General features: G+C 42.9%; 2 protein-coding genes and 1 long non-coding RNA gene across 5 annotated transcripts in view; 1 reads left to right on the top strand and 2 right to left on the bottom strand.

Moving 5' to 3' along the window:
- The window catches only part of LOC139546936 (activin receptor type-1-like), a 37157-nt gene extending 29395 nt beyond the window's left edge, over positions 1-7762 (bottom strand). The window contains exon 1 of one of the 3 annotated variants that reach the window (XM_071355925.1): positions 7390-7762. The gene's annotated coding sequence lies outside the window, so the exon portion shown is untranslated. Of the gene's footprint in view, positions 1-4363; positions 4748-7389 lie in introns of those variants that run through there. The other 2 variants (XM_071355923.1, XM_071355924.1) reach the window with 2 other exon arrangements.
- The window catches only part of LOC139546939 (cytohesin-interacting protein-like), a 142727-nt gene that overhangs the window by 79667 nt on the left and 42698 nt on the right, over positions 1-20362 (bottom strand). The window lies entirely within an intron of this gene.
- On the top strand, positions 9367-11781 carry LOC139546943 (uncharacterized). The gene is made up of 6 exons (XR_011669288.1): positions 9367-9465; positions 9662-9740; positions 9860-10702; positions 10883-10986; positions 11086-11174; positions 11343-11781. It is a non-coding gene; the product is annotated as an uncharacterized lncRNA (long non-coding RNA).

Below are 20362 nucleotides of genomic sequence, written 5' to 3'. Positions count from 1 at the left end.
TAGATATGGGTGTGACACAGACAGCGCTGGGGGCAAACTAGTCCCCTGCGAGCTCACCTTGCATTTACACAGCAGACTAACACAGCATATCGAATCAAACACTCCACCAATCTCTGCTCACAGCCAAGTGCATCAGAGCGAACAAAGTAACGCAGACATACATTTGCAGTGTTTATTCGGTTGTTTACAAGACCTGTCTGGAAACTCCAGAGAGAGAACTCAGAATAGTCTGAGTTAAAGATAGGTGCAGCGTACGATAAATAGAAATGGTACTATAGGTTATATGTGGAACAGGAACTGGAACAGGAACACATACTCATACCTGCACAACAGATTGCAGCCCACGACTGGTTTTGACATGCCATATAAAAAACAAACAATTCAAATTGAAAATGTGCCAATTTCAACCAACAAATTAGACGTTCATGTTTTTTATTACAGTGTACTAGGAGCATGGGAAGACAAAAGAAAATGGCCTTGCTTCCAATTGAACAGCCGTGAAATGCTCCACTTTAAGTTTAAGTGTAGTGCTTAAAATCAAGAGCAAGGACAACTTCTGTCTTACCCAGGCACTGCTGTTTAACTCATCCAATGATTAATCATCAGTTTTGTGTGGGGGGGTTTTGGCTTGCATATTCATGCAGCATTTGCAATTCCATTTAGAGATATTACACTTCAAGAATGTGTCATCCTACAACAATAAAAATGCAAACAAAAGAAAATGAACAATCCACAGAAGGAGACAGAGAGAGAGACAGAGAGCTCTGTAAAAGCTAAACAGTCGAAGGAATTCCAGGGCCGCAAACAACTCTGCTATGTTAATTAATTACGGCACGCAAGACAGCTAACAACTGGGGGTTGCCATAATCACACTAAATCTGTTCATTGGAAGAAAACATTCATTAAGCGATGGAAATCCTCCTCCACCCTTGCTAGGGGCCTCATCAAATGGGAGATTAAAGAGAAAGTGAAAAGCCCACAGGCAGCCCTCCATGGCCCCCAGGACCCTACAGTTGCCCATTCTGACCCTGCCTGGGCTCTCTCTCTCTCCTTTCTCTCTCCAGGGCTCCACTCAACAGCAGACTCTCTCACAATGTAAGGAATGTAATCAAATGCAAATGGGCCTTTTCTTGTAAACTCACAGTACTGACACTCCTTTCCTGGTAAGAGGTGAGCGCAGCAGGTTTGGTTCAGTGCAGTAAAGGGTCATTTCTGATATAATACACATGCCACTGTGTGTATCCCTTGTAATCTGAGACAAAAGATGTCTTCTCTTTCATCAGTACTTTTTTTTACCATCACTCTGGCTTCGACAACGACCAGAGAGACCCTCCTGAAAATGGTCAGACTTGAACGGCCATTTTGTTTCTCCTTAGTCTCAGATGATCCATTCCTCACGGAGTTGAATGAAAGATGTTGGCAGGGACTAATAACATGGTCAAAACAACCTTGTTTACTTTGGATTGAGGAGATGGCTGCGGGTTTGATCCCATTGAATACAGCAAAGGATCTGAACGAAACAGAAAGCCTTCAGCCTCAACCGCTGACACTTTGTACAGGTGAGACTTGAAAGCAAGAAAAGGAAAATGTACGATTGCACAATCACAGAAGCTCTAAAAATGTACTAAAACCCCAAGCATCAAGTGAATTCCTGAACAAATAAAACATTTAAAAAGGTGCTTTGTGCTACAGAGATGAATCAAGGGCAATTATTCAAGCACCACGGTGAAGACATTCAAGACGAGAAGTCAGCATATTGATGGACAGAGTTTACTGCTACCGGCAGCGGTCACCATGGCACTGCGAAGTTCTCTGTATGGACCACCATCACAACACTCGACAGAGCCAATTCAAACACTGTCTTTATGACCTTTAGCAATGTTTGCAGAAAGTGGAATGCACAAACACTCTCTCCCTCTGAATGACCCACTGATAAAGTTCAGTGTGCTGGAGTGACACAGCTCTCCAAGAGCACCTTGATTTATATCACACAGACCCTTGTTCCACCTCTTCTCCACCGTCAGACCTGATTGGTCACATTGGACTCCCGGACAACTATCCAAAGATACTGTAGTTTCACCTTCGAAGCCCGCAATGTATGGTAGCAATGAGAAGAATCATAGGCGACCTCACCAAGCACAGAATTTCAATACGTTTCTATTGATTTGATGTCCTGTGGCAGAAAGTGAGCTTTGCCATTGAGAGTGGGCTTAACAAGATCAGCCCCCCCAGCCACACACATCACCCCCACTCCAGTCCTGCGTGTCTACCTGTCAGATTGAGTCTTCCCACACTGACTGAGTCCCACACAGCACTACTGCAGCTGGACCATCAGTCACACCCTCCTGTCAATGGAAGCTTTATGACCTGGGGTTGTTTTATATTCCTGAGTGAGAATTCTTCATAGGAGTGGGACCAACTCCCATTCAATTGTTCTTTCAATTACAGAGGATAGGTGACAAGACATTATAGTTTATCTGCTCTCATTGATCTTGAAGCATAGGAGCACACAAAAGTTTCACATAATGTCATTGAGAAGAGAGGTAATAGGCGACAGATTTTGGGCTATTTCTAAATGTGTAGAAATCTCCTGTTCTGCCTCAATCCTCAGGTGTTAGCTAGCTTCCTTACAAAGCCTTGGAGAGAGAACAAATAACAGCATCACAAAATTGGAAAGGAAGTCCAAGAACTGCAACACACCACAGACGCACATATGTTTGATGTTAGCGAGAGTTTAACCAATGTTAGTCTTAAAGGGATACTTTGGGATTTTTGCAATGAGGTCCTTCATCTACTTCCCCAGAGTCAAAAGAAACTCATGGATACCATTTTTATGTCTGTGTCCAGTATGAAAGTAAGTTCAAGGTAGTTTCGCGAGCCAATGCTAACTAGCATTAGCGCAATGGCTAAGTCTATGGGTATCTGTTGGCAGATAAATAAATCCTAACAGATAAATTCTAAATAGTTTGAGGATTTACACATCATGCCAAAAATGGCATCTTTGTATCTCTTCAACCATCAGCTTATTACATCACACAAAACCGTACATGCCCCACATCTCTAATACTGCTAATTTTAACTTTCCAAACAGACTTGAGTTAAATAAGGGAATCCTTAAATTGTCTAAATGAGGGAATAATTCAATAAACTAAATGAATGTACAATCACACAAATCAAGGGATCGATCAAACAGAGGTCACTGCTAAATGAGGGAATTGATCATTGTTTAATTCTATTAGTAAACTACATCCACTTCAAAGCCCAGGAATGGGGAAAGGCAGAAGAACCAAACAGAGCCATAACTTTCCCCCTAACAGCTGAGCGATAAGAGCTCTGAAGCGAGTGAAGCGCTCATAAAATGTGTATTGCAGATGGTCTCCAGTGCAGTCTCGGGGTAGTGGGAGAGAGAGAGGACAGGAACACTGCGTATCTATGTCTGCTTTAGTCTGCGTAGACAGCAGACTCCAGTCTCCTCTCTGTTTGCCTTTCACTCACATTTGCAGAGAGAATAGAACTAGAAATCAATAACCCACTGGAGAGCCACCAAAGGAGATCCTGGAAGCAGACACACACACACACACACACAAGTAGGACCAAAGTCTGTCTGGGGCACAGCCGCTGTCTGACTTCCTGTCTAGCCTCAAGCCGAGGCTGCAGAGCCAGCTAGGCCCCAGACGACTATGCTGCACTCATCCTGATATGTTTTGGCTGCACAGGGCTTATGATTATTAAAGGCTCAAGGATTTTGACTAAAAATAACACCGTCTTAAAAAGCAGTGGGGAATGGGGGGGGAACAAGCAATGCCACACACATGCTGTGTTCCTCCGCAGCCACAACTGCCAGGTCCAACGCTAATCCAAACAGAAAACTAAAAGTACAACTTACTCGCATGTCAGCGCGCGCCACATAAGGTCAAGAGTGCCAACCTCACAGCTGATGGGTCCTTAAAACCTTATCAGTCTCAGGAAATCCCACAGTGAAAAAGCTCAAAGTCACTACTTTCATTCATCGGCTTTCTCTGCCCTCATATTTAGCCTCACAATTGACTGTTTTACCATTTGCTTTTCAGGACAACCAGGGCTACGAGGAAAACAAAACTGTTTGAAATAAAAACAGTTGAATTCATGAGTTTTATTGACAAATGTCAACAACACCAAAAAGTCCACCAAGCAAAAACCTGATAAAAAAAATGAATTTATAAGAATGCTGTAAGTACAGAAATTGTTTGCTCAGTGAGAAATGAATATCCAAGTAGTCAATGACAACTGTGTGGAGTTTGACAGCAACTATGTGAGCTCATTACAGTAGTCTAAGGCACTATGTCCTGGGATTTCATATGATCTTCTATGTAGAACTTCTTACCTTCCGACGACTCTCTTGTAGCTTGTAAGCGTCGTAGAGCAAAACACAGCTCTAGCTCAGCCCCCGTTAACTAATGGTTGGTATTAGTGGATGCAGAAGAAATAGACGAATCCAATGCAACAACCCAGCAGTCTGTAGCTCAAACGCACAATGTTTAAAATGGGTTAGAATCCAAAACGCGCCGGCGTCAGAGCGGGACTGTAGGAGATCGCTCGTCTGTCGTTGGAGTCTCCGCCAAGTCCCGCCTCCCTCTCTCTTCCTCCTTCCCTCGGCTCTCTCACACAACCTCTTTTCTCTCACTCCCAGGCTGGTTTGAGACGGAGGCACTTACACCACCACGCCTGAGCCAGCCCCAGATTCCTGCTCAGACTTGAAGCCCTGCATCTCTGTGCATGGCACAGTCTGCTGCTAATGACAGCGTGTGTGTAACCTGATCCTCCAGCAGGCCAGCCAGGGATCCCTCGCTCTGTCTCGGAGCAAGGCAAGCTCTTCCCTTCTCCCTCTGCTATTGTCTCAGTCCATACTGCCAGCTGTTTCTGACAGCCAAATTACTGTGCACAGAGAAATGATTGCTGTCGGAGGACTATTCTTTCCATCACGCTCTTTCTTTCTTTCTCTCTCTGAAATGTTCAGGCCTCAGTGGGCAAATTATACACTTTGTGGTGCTCTGAAAGAACAGCTGCAGAACGGATCTGCTGAGGAAAGGCCAGCATATCTGCTCCAATGGAAGTGGATATCATTGTAATGTGGGAATAATTACTTTGATAATGTCTATGGGAGAGAATTAGAAACAGCCTGTTCGAAACAATTGGCATTACAGTATGATGAATCAGAAACTATGTTGAACCCACTAACCCAACATGAACACTTGGCGTTGAAATTGACTTGAACATAAACATCAGAATAGAGCATTTCTGGTTGCTGTACGCCATTATAACACCCCAGTAGGTAAAGGGTGCATGAATCAAACAGCCTCTAGAGATTCGCAGATAATACTCCATAGGTCAAATAAAGTTTTGAAAAAAACATTAAGGAGCGACAAAAGGGAAAATGGTAATATCCAGAATCACGTACGCAAGATACCATTGCTTTGACCGCTACTTGAAATTAACTTTACGGAAGAAAGGAGCACTAAAGCGCTGAGGAGTCTACAATAGATTTCCACAACATCCACTAGTGTCATTGGCCCAAAGCACAATGATTACATTGTCAGGAGGGACACTGGAGAAAGAGAGCTTATTAGGACGTTATGGGTGAGCAGGCACGAACAAGTCAGACGGACCTTTCACCTCAGCTGAATAGAGTGGGAGCCCTGTCTCCGTCCAGACTGACGTCGCGCTATCTGACCGCCATCAGCAGACTCCAGGAATCAACTCACCTAGGGAGACACTCCAGTTCACCAACCACTCACACAGCTCCATTAGTAGGTACAAACTATTATTAACAACTTTCCTCAAAAGAAATGTATCAGTTATAGGCACCATTTCTAGCATTGTTTCATAGACAGGTCAGAGCTACAGATTCCAACCAAAGAAATGACCAGTGACCAACACTCATTTGTGTATTCCAATCTGTCTAGAAGTCTATTCCATGACCAAATTCACCTGCCAATACACACATCGTGCACATGTGTGACAACGTCAACAGCAGGGCAGTCAATCATCAGCTTCAAAAAGAGACTCTTTTCAAGGTTCTGGGCGAGCTGCGAGGCATACCTGCCTCAACACATTACGATGATCTCACATAGTTGTCGCAACTGTAACCCGGTTACTCAGATAGCAGAGAATTTACACATCATCATCATCATGACCTCTTGACTCATTTGAGCATGGCGGCTAACCTTGGAGACTTTATGACACACTGGAGACACCAATGCCCATGGGATGGAAGGACATTATTTGTTTCATCAATTAGAAGGGAGTAAGGGACAGCTGATAATATTAAGATTGACATTCACAGCCAATAACTGACTGTGTGTGTGTATAACCTGTTTGAGAAGTTAATTTAGAGGTCCTGCTCTTTTCAATGATGATACCAATGACCTGTAAGTGTTGTATGATGATTGAACAAAAATCCTTATACCTTTCAAATTGAATATGCACCACATTCAGATGCACCAGTCTGCTTTCTTTGCCACGTGATAATTTGATCACATTTTTTCTGCACCTCATTTCTGTGATAAGACAAACCCGAAAACATACTAGTGCAAAACGTAATGAACAAATATTTAATAAGTACATGCTATATGAAGTGTTCATATTATGTAATGTAGCCCAAGTGATGCAAAAAGTAATTAGTTAGTGTGCTGTCTGTGCACACAAAGTTAACTGTGAACTATCAGGTAGTATTCAATGTGTGCCCCAATCTCGTTAAATATTTATAGTTCTTCCCCCACTCTGGCTACAGGACCATTGTGGTTCTTATTGCCCAGCGTGGGCTTGAAGGAGGCACACGATCAAGAGTGATGCTCCCAACAAAGTCTGCATGACAAAAGGCACACTAACAAAGTGAAAGAAAATTTGACGCAATTGAGCCTACGAGTGACTGTAACCCCTGAGCATCAAAAATCGCCGCCCAAAAAATACCCAAATCTAGCCTAACGTTATATCTTGCCATACTTGAGTTTGCGTTGGTTTTTGTGGCAACGTTGATCCTGTCTAGGCTTCTGTAAATAATAACACAAATGTTTTCCTCCACAACAGTCTTTTTATGTATTGTTTCTTGTTTCTCCAGATTGAAAAAAGTTACCTAAATAATAGTTTATATATAGAGCTAATATTTCAAATAGATAAATTAACCTTATCTGGTTGACGTAAAGCTTGTGAGAGACGGAATGTGCCACTCACTGCCTTATTTAGCGAGAAAACTACTGTGATAGTGGGCTACATACAAGGCTACATTTGTACTATTTAGGGTCCCCGCAAGTCCAAAGTATAGGCTACGCATAGGACTCTAGCCTACAGGTAACGTTAGCCACACATTCCTAATAAAATATATAATTATAAAAACAAACCAAAACAACTTACCTTGCGTGTAAAACTTACGAAGTGATTTGAGGACGCACAGACGTAACCTACAATGTGCTTCTGCACAAGTCAGGCTATTCTGCTATATCCCGAAAATTCAACGACAATAGCCTATTTGTTTGGTTTCTTAAATGCAAGACTCCGGTTTCAGCCGACATTGCCCTACTTCGGCTTCGATACTATGTTACAATACAACGAATGCTCATAATCCAAAGTGATGCAAAATTGCGGTCAGTAACTTCGCCAGCGTTCCATAAGGTTTGGTGTTCTTCACTCGATACACGAACGGTAATAACCCCTAGGCGGATATTTCATGTAGCAGAGCTAGGCTACGGCAAATCCTAGGAGGAAGTAGCCTGCAACTCACTGTAATAAGAGGACCATTACCACATCATTTCCTCTGCGCATATTCCCACACCAGCCACCTGGGCAGGCGGTCATCTAGGATATTTGAATTTGAAATGTATACATTTTCAGTAATCTGATTTGAAAAACATGCATGTTAGGAAAATATTATAGCCTATGTAATAGTGTTCAACAAATTCTAATCCTTGAGACCTACATTCAAGAACAAAAAATCCCTGAATAGCCATACGCTATTTTATCAAATACAAGGAGTCGTAATATAAAACCAACCTTAGTTCTATCCAATCGAGTTACATCAGTATGGAAGCTCATTTCTGCAAGCAAAAATAAATACATCTGCTTACCAGTTATGAGATAGTAAGCAGGGTTGGGTAGGTTGTAATCTGTTACAGTTATTAGTTACCCTTCCAAAATTGTAATCAGTAACATAATTTTTTTAATGCCCAAACTCAGTAACGTAATCTGATTACTTTCCGTTACTTTTAGATTGCTTTCCCTTTAAGAGGCATTAGAAGAAGGCAAAATTAATATGACCAATTGAACGACATCTATTGCAGGATAAATCAATATCAGAGTTTACATAGCTCGCCTGTAATGGATGTTGCATTTTACTTTATGGGTTGATTATGTAGGCTTCTTATAACCCATTGCTTGTACTACAGATAATAATACGATTAGGCTATATCGTTACGTTAAAAACCAAGGTCTGTCAGATTTCTAGTCATTCCAATTAAAGCAATACCCCTTGATCTTCAAGAATATGACTTGGAAATATAGATTTGCCGAATTGTTTTACCTGAGCATAATCATTTTTTGGAACTCAGTCGGGGTCTCAATTTACTGTTGTGACTTAGAATAGTAAGATACTCAAGGTGCAATTTAGAAATGTTGTTGTGCATCAACCGTTTTTCTCTTGTTATGTCAGTCACTGACAGTCACTCAATTAGCCATGTCAGCTAACAATTGTTATATTGTTAAGTTAGTCTAGCCAGCTATCTAAACTTGTATTAATAACGGCCGAATACCAACCGGGCATGCAGGGCACGTGCCCAGGAGCCCTTACCTCCAGGGAGCCCCCATTGATGTTGTTAGTCACTCTCATTCAAAATCATTAACATGTCATAAATCATGGCAAAATGTGTAGAAAGGCAGGTAATTCGTGTATTTTCCACGAGGTAGGGGGCCCCCCCATCCAAATCTCATTTAGGGACTGTCATTACAAATAGTGTCCCTTTACCAAAAAGTGCCATAGCAGTGCAAATGTACTTAGACTTGGGTATTTCAACAACTCGTCTATTCCAACTTGTTAGGCAATCACACGTACCTACGGGGGAAGGATGGCCAGCCACACAGGATGGGGATTTTTACTAAGGAGGAGAAGGAGGCCGTGCTGACCGAGATGCATGCTGGCCACTTCGGAGTGAAGCCCATGATTGCTAAAATCAACCTGCACTTCTTCTCATGAGGAATTGTCAAGGAGGTGGACAGCTGGGCAAGTGAAATAAGCTTTTGTTTATCAATCTCATTCTGTCATATATGAAATTATTATGATTTCAATGAATGTCATATCAGAGAGCACGCAATGTCTCAATTTGTCACTTTTTGCTTAAAGGTCAGTACCCTGTCTAACCTGCTAGAAGTTTGAGGGGGTGAAGACTGTGGCCCCGGAGCTGAAGCCCATCAAAGTTGCTTCACCATGGCACTTGATCGGTAATTGTCCCAATTCAAATTTTGCCCTGATAAGCTGTTTTGTAATGGTTGCTTTATTTGACCACAGTAGAGTTCAATATTATAGAGTGTGTGTGTGTGTGTGTCAGTATCCTTACAAATATGAAAATCTGCATACTGGATGACACCGATACATGTAAGAATAAAGTAATCTTCTCTCTAACACTTTAAATGTTAGGGGTGGACCTCATCAGACACTTCACAAAATCAAGGAATGTCAACAGCTGGTGTCTGACGGAGACCGATCACTTTACCAAGTGGGTGGTACCCATTCAGTAAAAGAAGAGAACGTGTTTAACCTTAAATTCCCTTCTGTAACCCATCAAAAAGGGTGCTTGGAACCAAAAATGTTTTTTTTTGTATGATACCCATCAAGGACAAGACTGGCGAGGCCATCTCCAAGGCGATGATGGACATCTTCAACACCCACGGTTCTCCTGAGGTCATCTTGAGTGACCAAGGTCATGAGCGCTTGAACATGGTACGGATGTTATAGGTTATATTCTATCACTAAGGGTTTGTTTTATTTATTTTTTACAATTTGTTTTTGTTTTTCCATGGTACATAATCAGACATATTTCAATATCTTACAGTGTCAATAGATATCGCTTTCCTAGCCCCCTCCTCCAGGTTTGGTGAATGGCCCAACCAGACCCTCAAGACCCTCAAGGGCAAGTCCCTTGACGGGTACCAGGAACGGTGGGAGAACAACCTGAAGGTAATTCTCTTTGCACACAACAGCAGCCTCCAGGCCTCCACCGAGTACGGAAGGAATCGCAGCTGTTGACTAAGGTAAACAATGCAATTGTAGATATAATTATTACATTTACTGTAGTCTTTCAAATTTGTGATTGACTTAGTGTTGTTGTTTGTCTATTGCTATTTTTGTATAACGTACTTTCAGATCACTGAAACCCCATCTGATGTGGTGGAAGTTGACAAACCAGATCAGAACGCCTTCGAGGACCACCTTCAGGCACGGACTGAGAAGGATGTGGTGGTTTTTGACCAGGAAGAAATTATTATCCGGTGTTAATTAATTTTCTGGCCCTCCAAGAGATATGTAAGAAATGTATTTGTAAAATGAACTATAATTGCATGTATTCCTGTTATCAATCAAGGTGAAACTGAATATCGACAAGGCACAGGAGAAACAGAAGGAGAGCTACCGGAGCAGAATCAAGAAGGGGACCAAGTGCTATGACATCCAGGCAACAATGTAAGAAGGACAAAAGGAAGGCGAGACCTGGGAAACCTCGCTGCTCTTTTGCTCCTAGCTGGGGTCACCTCTGTTAACGTGAATATTAAACATCTCAGATAATAACTATTTGCATTTGCACACAAAATATCCTGAAGCTAGTTTTAGATTCCCTAACACTGATATTTTTTCTCTTCCTAGAGTTACCTTGGTGGAAGCCAACAATCTTCCCCAGTAGGAGCAGTTGGAAGGTTGACCACTGAAAGCCCTGACAGCCTATACTTCAGTGAAGCCCAATAGACAAAGTATGTTAAGCATTGGTTGACATTTGAGAAAGCAAGAAATGGTAGTTATGCTGAGCTTATAAAAATGTACCTCTTCAATTTACCTCCAAATGACTTTAGGACCATCGACTGTCCAAGCCTCACCAGAGCCAGTGCGTACGGAACGGTCTGATTCTCTGTGCTCTGAGTCGGAGGTGGACCAGCTTGAGGTAGACTATACCTTCCAAAATTGTTTAAAAGTACATATCTCCCATTTATACCACTGCACTAATCCATCATATTTTCTCACAGTAAAGTGTAACCTGTGTGTTTGCTTGTTTACATCTCTGTCTCCTACCCTTTTCCCTATAAATCTGCTCCTGTTCTCCACAACCTAGATGTTCTCCCCAACACCCAGATGTGGATCTACCTGATGTCCTCCATTAACAACAACCCTTCAACTTTTCATTACATAATCTACAGCTACGGTTATTGTCATGTTGTCATTGTCTGATTAAACGTTTTCTTGCTCTATCATACTGGGCACATAATATGTGAGATACACAGATTACCTAAAAACACTAGCACTGCAAACACTCAGAACAAAGAGAGCAGCTGTACCTGGACTTTGCAGTCTCCCTCTTCAAGTCCCCATTCCGAGATTGGCTGCCTGTTGAGAAGAAGTGACAGGCGGAAACTCCGACCCACACAGCAACCACCTCCTCTATATTCTATACAACAGAATTCAGTATTTTAGTCTATGATTGCCATGTGTGCAAACAATCTGTGAAAATGTATTCATGACACAACTGTACCGAAAAAATATCAATGTTTATGTATTAAAATCTTAAATATTGGCAGGTTGGTTTTCACAGCTGTTTCACAAGATGTTCATTATTGTAAGTTGTAAGGTATCCTTTGGTGGTATTTATTTGTTCCACATTATTCATTGTTGTATCCTAGGACCTACAATAGATACATATACAGTGCCATCAGAAAGTATTCAGACCCCTTGACTTTTTCCACATTTTGTTAGGTTACAGCCTAATTCGTAAATGTATTAAACTGTTTTTTCCCCTCGTCAATCTACACACAATACCCCATAATAACAAAGAAAAACAGGTTTTCAGAAATGTCTGCTAATTTCTTTTTTTTAAACGGAAATGTCACAAATGACCCTTTACTCAGTACTTTGTTGATGCACCTTTGGCAGTCATTACAGCCTCGAGTCTTCTTGGGTATGACACTACAAGCTGGGCACACCTGTATTTGGGGAGTTTCTCCCGTTCTTCTCTGCAGATCCTCTCAAGATCTGTCAGGTTGGATGGGGAGCGTTGCTGCACAGCTATTTTCAGGTATCTCCAGAAATATTTGATCGGGTTCAAGTCCGGGCTCTGGCTGGGCCACTCAATGACTTTCAGAGACTTGTCCCGAAGTCACTCCTGCGTTGTCTTGGCTGTGTGCTTAGGTTCATTGTCCTGTTGGAAGGTGAACCTTTGCCCCGGTCTGAGGACCTGAGTGCTCTGGAGCAGGTTTTCATCAAGGATCTCTCTGTACATTGCTCCATTCATCTTTGCCTCGATCCTGACTAGTCTCCCAGTCCCTCCTGCTGAAAAACATCCCCACAGCATGATGCTGCCACCACCATGCTTCACCATAGGGATGGTGCCAGGTTTCCTCCAGTCGTGACGCTTCGCAATCAGGCCAAAGAGTTCAACATTGGTGTCATCAGACCAGAGAATCCTGTTTCTCACTGTGTTCTTGGGGACCTTCAATGCTGCAGAATTTTTTTTTTCTGTGCCTTGACACAATCCTGTCTCAGAGCTCTACGGACAATTCCTTCGACCTCATGGCTTGGTTTTTGCTCTGACATGCACTGTCATCTTTGGGACCTTATATAGACAGGTGTGTGCCTTTCCAAATCAGCTAGGGTGTTGATTTGAAAAAGAGATGTCGCCTGAAGAAACGGCAGCCGTTTTATGGGTGTCTAACCAATTGTGCTATTATGTGGTGGTTTTTCGAGTTATTTGTGACTTAGTTTGTACATCATGTTTCTGCTACCGTATCTTACGGCAAAAAAGAGCTTCTGGATATCAGGACAGCGATCACTCACCTCGGATTAGACAAAGATTTTTTTCTTCAACAAGCAGGACGCACAGGATGTATTTCAGACACCCGACAAGGCCGAAATCCTCGTCATTGGCAAGAGAAAGAGACGCAGGTATAGAGGACACAGGGCGGGGTGCCTCGTAAGAATCTGCCGATGGCGAGTGGGAAATCTGCCCTTACCATCAATACTGAGTTTGAGTTTAAGTTTATTCAATTTATTTTACAGGAACAGTGCACAATTAATCAACGTTTCAGTAAAAGTGCCGGTTTTATCCAACCAGCTAATTTTCAACCGCAGTCCCTGGGCAGGTTATTAAAAACAATTACAATACAGACAATCAATGAGCAGTGAGCACACACAGAGCAACATAGGACAAGCAAGACAGAGCATGCAGACAGAGCAACATAGTACAAAAGCAACAAGACAAAATCCATAAAAGCAACAAAGTGTTTCCACACCTCACAAGCTACAGACAACAGACAACATGGAAAGCGGCAATGCACAGCTAGGGATTATGTTCACAAATCTGATTGGCCTTTAGCCATGTCTTCATGTTTTTTGTGAAAGTGTGATAGGTGGTGCAGTTATGTGTGTCTGATGGCAGTGTATTCCAGACATGGGAAGCTCTCACACTGAAAGCAAATTGACTAAAGGTGCTTTTCCTTAAGGGAACTATACAGTCACCTCCCATGGCAGACCTTGTGGATCTGCTGCCATTTGTTTGGGTTTTCTGTTTAACAAAAGTACTGAGTGGAGGGGGAGCCAGGCCATTTAGAATCTTAAATACAAGACATGCGTCGGTGTATTGCACAAGATTTTCCCAACTCATGAGCTCATGCTTTCTGAGGATGTAACAGTGATGATGGCTATTGGGCTTCCTTTCAAGCACTTTGAGAGCCTGTTTGTAGACAGACTGATTGGGTTTTAATGTTGTACAGCAAGCTTGGGCCCAACTAGTCAAGCAGTATGTTAAGTGGGGGAGTATCATAGATTTGAAGTACAGTTTTGCTACCTCTAGTCAAACAATTTCATATAAATCGGATATTAGCTAGTTTGAATATGGTTATTTGAATTACCTTTTTCACCTGCTTTTTAAAAGAGAGGTTGGAATCAAGTATGATGCCAAGGTACTTAAAATCAGATACCATCTGGAGCTTCTCCCCTGACACATAGACATCTGGCTCAGTAGCATCAATTGTCCTCTTTGTGAAGAACATGCAGACAGTTTTTTTCACATTGAGATGCAAACATGAGTTACTGAGCCATTTTGTAACCTGGACCATTACAGTAGTGAGTTCTTGTGCAGCTTGTTGTTTGCTCTTTGCATGCATATATATCACTGTATCATCTGCATGCATTTGAACTTCAGACCCAGTATAGACAGAAGGCAGATCATGAATGTACTGGATGAACAGTAGGGGTGCCAGTATTGACCCTTGGGACACGCCCACATCATAGCTAAGAGTGGGCAACAACTCATTGCTCATTCTGACACACTGAGTTCTGCCTTCAAGGTATGATTTCATCCATCTCAAGGCATCGGGGGAAAAGTTGAACTTGGACAATTTTGTGATGAGAACCTTATGGTTAACAGTATCAAAAGCCCTCCTTAGGTCCAGAAACACAGCCCCAACAACGCCCCCTTGGACTTCACATTTTTCAGAAGAAAACAGTTGGCCGTTTCTGTGGAGTGTTTCACTCTGAAGCCAAACTGCATGGAGTGTAATGTGAAGGGGCTGTTGTTGAGGTGGGTGTAACGGATGTGAAATGGCTAGCTAGTTAGCGGGTACGCGCTAATAGCGTTTCAATCAGTTACGTCACTTGCTCTGAAACCAAGAAGTCGCGGCCCTTGCAGAGCAAGGGGAAACACTACTTCTAGGTTTCAGAGCAAGTGACGTAACTGATTGAAACGCTATTAGCGCATACCCGCTAACTAGCTAGCCATTTCACATCTGTTACACTCACTTGCTCTGAAACCTATCAGTTGTTCTGCTACACACTTTTCAACAACCTTCAAAACCACAGGTAGTATACTAATGGGCCTGTAGTTACTCACGTCAGCAGGGTCACCTGATTTAAAGATGGACATTATTATGGCCGACTTCCATATCCTTGGAAACACCCCCTGACGAATAGATGTGTTGGTGACCTTAGTAATGGGGCCAATGAGTGACTCTTTGTAGTTTTTAAGAAAAGTAGAGTCCAGCCCAAACACATCTTTGGCTTTAGAGTTATTTAGTGAGCTAATCACCCTGTTCACCTTTGACTCAGAAACCTCCCTTATGATGAAGACAGGTTGAGCGTCATTCACTAGGACTGAGCCCAAGAAACCAGTGGAGGGATTCTGTGTCGGTACCCAGACAGGGTCAATAAAGTAGGAATTGAAGGCTATTGCTATTTCGACTGCATCCTGTGTTAGATTGTTATTCACCATGACTTCTAGTCTTTTTGCAATGTTACTATGGTCTTTCCCTGTTAACTTTTTTAGATTCTCCCAGATCAATTTAGAATTTCCCTTTGCTTCACTAATTATGTTAATAAAAAAGTTTGCCTTGGCCTGTCTGATTTCTTTCATCACCTTATTTCTCAACATGGTAAACCTACATCTATCGTGCTCTAATTTGGATTTCAGGGCTGTTTTTAGAGCATAATCTCGTTCTTTCATCAATTTCCAGATTTCTCCATTTAGCCAAGGAAGAGTGCTCGTTTGGCCAGGTTTGGATTTTCTTTTCTTTAGGAAACCATTTATTGTAGTCTGGATTGTGGATAGAAAAACCTGCTTCCAATCAGCTTCCACGTCTGTATAGGACAAGAGATCATTCCAGTTAATTCCCTTAATTGCGTTTTCAAAATAATTTAATTCACTCTTAGGTATTCTTAGTTGATCCTGCTTTCTAACAGTAGAGAGGTTAAACCTGCTCTTAGAAAGCTTTCTGGCTATAATTGTCAGATTATGATCAGATAGCCCATTAACCATATTGAATGATTTAGTCACTCTCTCTGGTTTATTACTGAACACCAAATCAATCTGTGTTTTCGAGCAACAAGTCACCGTGGTTGGCCATTTAACTAGCTGTGTAAGGTCAAAGGTATTAGTGATCCGTTTGAGGGTTTTCCTACAAGACTTGTCTTCATAATTAATGTTAAAATCTCCCATTAAGATGACCTCTTTCCCAAAATCACATTCCCTAAGCATGTTATTAAATTGATCAAAAAACACACTTTTGGTGGAAGGTGGTCTATTCATTCCAATAAGGGTAAAATACATTTGAAGAGACAGTGTAACGTTCAGGCCAATACATTCTGGTCCATTATCACATGACCACTCAATTTGTTTACATCGGATATGTTCTTTAATGTAAATCATCAGACCCCCTCCACTTCCTTCAGTCCTGTCTCTCCTGAAAACATTGTAGCCAGGCACAATCAAAGCAGCATATGGAGAGTTTTTATGGAGCCATGTCTCTGAAAGGCAGAGTAAGTCAAGGTTGGAGTCTGTGAGAAGATGTTGAACTTGATCACTTTTTGGAATGACACTACGAATGTTCAAGTGTCCCCCTAGTAGTCCATTGGGCTTAGCTTGTGGATCCCAGATGACTCGAGAGGGATTGACACATTGAAAAAAGTTTTTCTGTGTTATCTGACAGTGTTTTTATTTCATTTTGATTAGAGGCAGTTCGATAGTGCAATTAACTATCCCTCCCGCTTGCACTGGATGCGGGGAACTAATTAAAACAACTTGCGTACCAGAAGCAGAGTCAGGGATCGCATATAGTGACTTGGATATGTTTGAAGAGTCAAATTCCCTCCTGAAGCCGGGTGAGTCGAGAGAAACCATGGGACCATAGCACTCACCCACTTCCGCAGCGGCGACGATCAGTGGACGAGGCCATCCACTGCTTTCCACTCTGGTGAGTGTCGCTGGCTCGGTGATGTTAGGTCCAGGATTGAGTTGCACATCCCCGGAGAGCAGGAGAGTAGTGAACAGGTAGTTTAACAGTTTCCGATAAATGTTGGACTTGTGTATGTTACGCCTATGCGGTTCAGTGGAATAGGGAGCGAGGTAGACTTGGCCATTATTCAGAACATTATGGTATGCTGTGTACTGTCCGCTCCCGTGGAACGGTGAACCAATGTGTTTGGTGTTGATATTCTCCGGCAGTAGATTGCTTGTGTCATCCCAGCAAGGACGCACTGAGATTATCAGAAGAGCAGCTACATAACTGATAATCATGGCAATGTACTGGAGATAAAACACATAATTGCACTTTAAATCTTTGCATGAGTTACTTAGCTGGGGTCGGCGTACACCTGATGTTTTAGATGAAATAACAGCATCTGTATGAGAAGCGGCAGCTGCCGCACCACCCTCCCTTCCGTCTGACATTGTTTTTTTGAGCACAGCCTGATGTTACGAGGTACGATCACGAATATCCTACCAACGGGGCATCAAAAACTGTAATATCTTATGTTTCACCGAATCGTGGCTGAATGACGACATGGAAAACATTCAGCAGGATATACGCTGCACCGGCTAGATAGAACAGCACACTCCGATAAGACGAGGGGGTGGGCGATCTGTGTATATTTGTAAACAACAGCTGGTGCACGAAATCAAAGGAAGTCTCTTGATTTGGCTCGCCTGAAGTAGAGTATCTCATGATAAGCTGCTGACCACACTATTTGCCAAGAGAGTTTTAATTTTTTTAAATTGCGCCTGTTTATTTACCACCACAGACGGATGCTGGCACTAAGACCGCACTGAGTCAGCTGTATAAGGAAATAAGCAAACAGGAAACCGCACATCAGTCACTGGCTTTATCAATAAGTGCATCGAGGACGTTGTCCCCACAGTGACTGTACATACATACCCCAACCAGAAGCCATGGATTACAGGCAACATTCACACTGAACACTGAATTAAAGGGTAGAGCTACCGCTTTCAAGATGCAGGACTCTAACCCGGAAGCTTATAAGAAATCCTGCTATGCCCTCCAACGAACCATCAAACAGGCAAAGCCCCAATACAGGACTAAGATTGAATCGTACTACACCGGCTCCGACACTCGTCGGATGTGACAGGGCCTGCAAACTATTACAGACTACAAAGTGACACGAGCCTACCAGAGCCTACCAGACGAGCTAAATCACTTCTCTGCTCGCTTCGAGGCAAGCAACACTGAGGCATGCATGAGAGCAACAGCTGTTCCAGACAACTGTGTGATTACGCTCTCCGTAGCCGACGTGAGTAAGACCTTCAAACAGGTCAACATTCACAAGACCGCTGGGCAGGACAGATTACCAGGACGTGTGCTCCGAGCATGTGCTGACCAACTGGCAGGTGTCTTCACTGACATTTTCAACATGTCCCTGACTGAGTCTTTATACCAACAAGCAGAACACCAAATTCCCTGTGCCCAAGAGCACTAAGGTAACCTGCCTAGATGACTACAGACCCGTAGCATTCACGTCTGTAGCCATGAAGTGCTTTGAAAGGCTGGTAATGGCCCACATTAACACCATTATCCCAGAAACCCTAGACCTACTCCAATTTGCATACCGCCCAAACAGATCCACAGATGATGCAATCTCTATTGCACTCCACACTGCCCTTTCCCACCTGAACAAAAGGAACACCTACGTGAGAATGCTATTCATTGACTACAGCTCAGCGTTCAACACCATAGTGCCCTCAAAGCTCATCACTAAGCTAAGGATCCTGGGACTAAACACCTCCCTCTGCAACTGGATCCTGGACTTCCTGATGGGCCGCCCCCAGGTGGTGAGGGTAGGTACCAGCACATCTGCCACACTGATCCTCAACACAGGGGTGCGTGCTCAGTCCCCTCCTGTACTCCCTGTTCACCCAAGACTGCATGGCCAGGCACGACTCCAACATCATAATTAAGTTTGCAGACGATACAACAGTGGTAGGCCTGATCACCGACAACGATGAGACAGCCTATAGGGAGGAGGTCAGAGACCTGGCCGGGTGGTGCCAGAATAACAACCTATCCCTCAACGTAACCAAGACTAAAGAGATGATTGTGGACTACAGGATAAGGAGGACTGAGTGCGCCCCCATTCTCATCGACGGGGCTGTAGTGGAGCAGGTTGAGAGCTTCAAGTTCCTTGGTGTCCACATCACCAACAAACTAGAATGGTCCAAACACACAAAGACAGTCGTGAAAAGGGCATGACAATACCTTTTCCCCCTCAGGAGACTGAAAAGATTTGGCATGGGTCCTCAGATCGTCAAAAGGTTCTGTAGCTGTAACATCGAGAGAATCCTGACTGGTTGTATCACTGCTTGGTACGGCAACTGCTCGGCCTCCGACCGAAAGGCACTACAGAGGGTAGTGCGTACGGCCCAGTACATCACTTGGGCTAAGCTGCCTGCCATCCAGGACCTCTACACCAGGCAGTGTCAGAGGAAGGCCCTAAAAATCGTCAAAGACCCCAGCCACCCCAGTCATAGACTGTTCTCTTTGCTACCGCAAGCCAAGCAGTACCAAGTCAAGGACCAAAAGGCTCCTCAACAGCTTTTACTCCCAAGCCATAAGATTCCTGAACAGGTAATCAAATGGCCACCCGGATTATTTGCATCATGTGTGTGTCGTCGTCCCCCCCCCCCCCCCCTCCGCCAACTACTCTTTTACGCTGCTGCTACTCTCTGTTTATCATCTATGCATAGTCACTTTAACTATACCTACATGTACATATTACCTCAATTAGCCAGACTAACCGGTGCCCTGGCACATTGACTCTGTATCGGTACCACCTGTATATAGCCTCACTACTGTCATTTTACTTTTTTACTTTTATTTCTTTACTCATCTATTGCTTACCTAATACCTATTTTTTACTTAAAAATTGCACTGTTGGTTAGGGCTTGTAAGTAAGCATTTCACCTGTTGTATTCGGCGCAAGTGACGAATAAACTTTGATTTGATTTGAAGTGGATGAAACTGTAGCGGAAATTGCGCAGCACTAGTCTGAGTACCAGTCTCTCTCTTTAGCTAACATTCCACTTGCCTCTCCTTGTCAATGCCAAAAAGACTGGCCTTTCAGCAATCGAAACATTCAATATGTGCTGGATTTACGGCAGAGTTGCTCATTGGTTGTTGGAAATAACTTTCATTTTTTCCATGACAACATGTGGAGCATTCGAAAAATATAATGAAAATGTATAACATAGTCAAAAACAAACATTTAGCTGTTAGCTTGGCAAGGTGTATTTTGAGGCTTAAAATCAAGCAACTTTTTACAAACTGGTTTCATCTAGACAAACAAAAAACGGATGCTGAG

Source organism: Salvelinus alpinus, chromosome 20 (assembly GCF_045679555.1).
Source record: "Salvelinus alpinus chromosome 20, SLU_Salpinus.1, whole genome shotgun sequence".
Classification (NCBI taxonomy): Eukaryota; Metazoa; Chordata; class Actinopteri; order Salmoniformes; family Salmonidae; genus Salvelinus; species Salvelinus alpinus.
The sequence above is the reverse complement of the archived record's forward strand: the minus strand, read 5'-3'. Positions and strand labels throughout refer to the sequence as shown.